Genomic DNA, 742 nt, shown 5'->3' with positions numbered 1-742 from the left:
ATGAAAAAGTGGCAAATCGAATGTATGCGAATGCCCCCCCCCCCCCCATTATGGCATACTCAGCAAAACCCCCCCTTAGGGACTGCCTTAAAACCCCCGCCTTCGCGTCGTACTTCGTAAATAAAAAACCTCGGTAAAGGGAAAAATTTTTTAGAGAGGATAGTCCAACGTGAAAAAAATATTTAAAAAGAAAAAAGGAAATGTGCCAAACGCATCATCGATACGGTCTCTTCTCCTCTCAGGGGCTGCCGCTCGCCCCGTCGCCCGCGCCCGCAACAAACCCGGGGGTTTTTTGCCCCCAGCTTGGGGAATACCGAGCACCGGGGGACAAACGCAGCCCCTCGACAAGAGTGGAAACTCCCCGTCTTCCCCCGCGAGGAGTCGTTGCCCCCCCCGGGTTCGGACACTGACAAAGCGTTTGGGAAAAAATACGCAGTTTTACTAACGAAGCCCTCTTTTAAATAGAACCCATGGACATTTACGTGTTTTGGGTTCTTTTTCTGCTTAAGTTTCTTTATTTGTGTGGATGGTAGTTATATTGTATTTGTTGTCTGGTGCTCGGTGTTGGGTTGGGCCCCGGGGTTTTTTCTACGCGCCAAAATCGTAGCGTGTTTTAAATTTTTTATAGTTTTTTAGGTTTTTTATTTTTTTATAGTTTTGATTTATAAGGTTTTCAATTATTGTTACCCATGATTAAAAATTAGAATACGTCGATGTTTGATTTTACCCATTATTATTCTGG

The sequence above is a fragment of the Penaeus monodon genome, chromosome 24 (genome assembly GCF_015228065.2).
Source record: "Penaeus monodon isolate SGIC_2016 chromosome 24, NSTDA_Pmon_1, whole genome shotgun sequence".
In the NCBI taxonomy this organism is placed as follows: domain Eukaryota; kingdom Metazoa; phylum Arthropoda; class Malacostraca; order Decapoda; family Penaeidae; genus Penaeus; species Penaeus monodon.
This window is presented reverse-complemented; position numbering follows the sequence as displayed.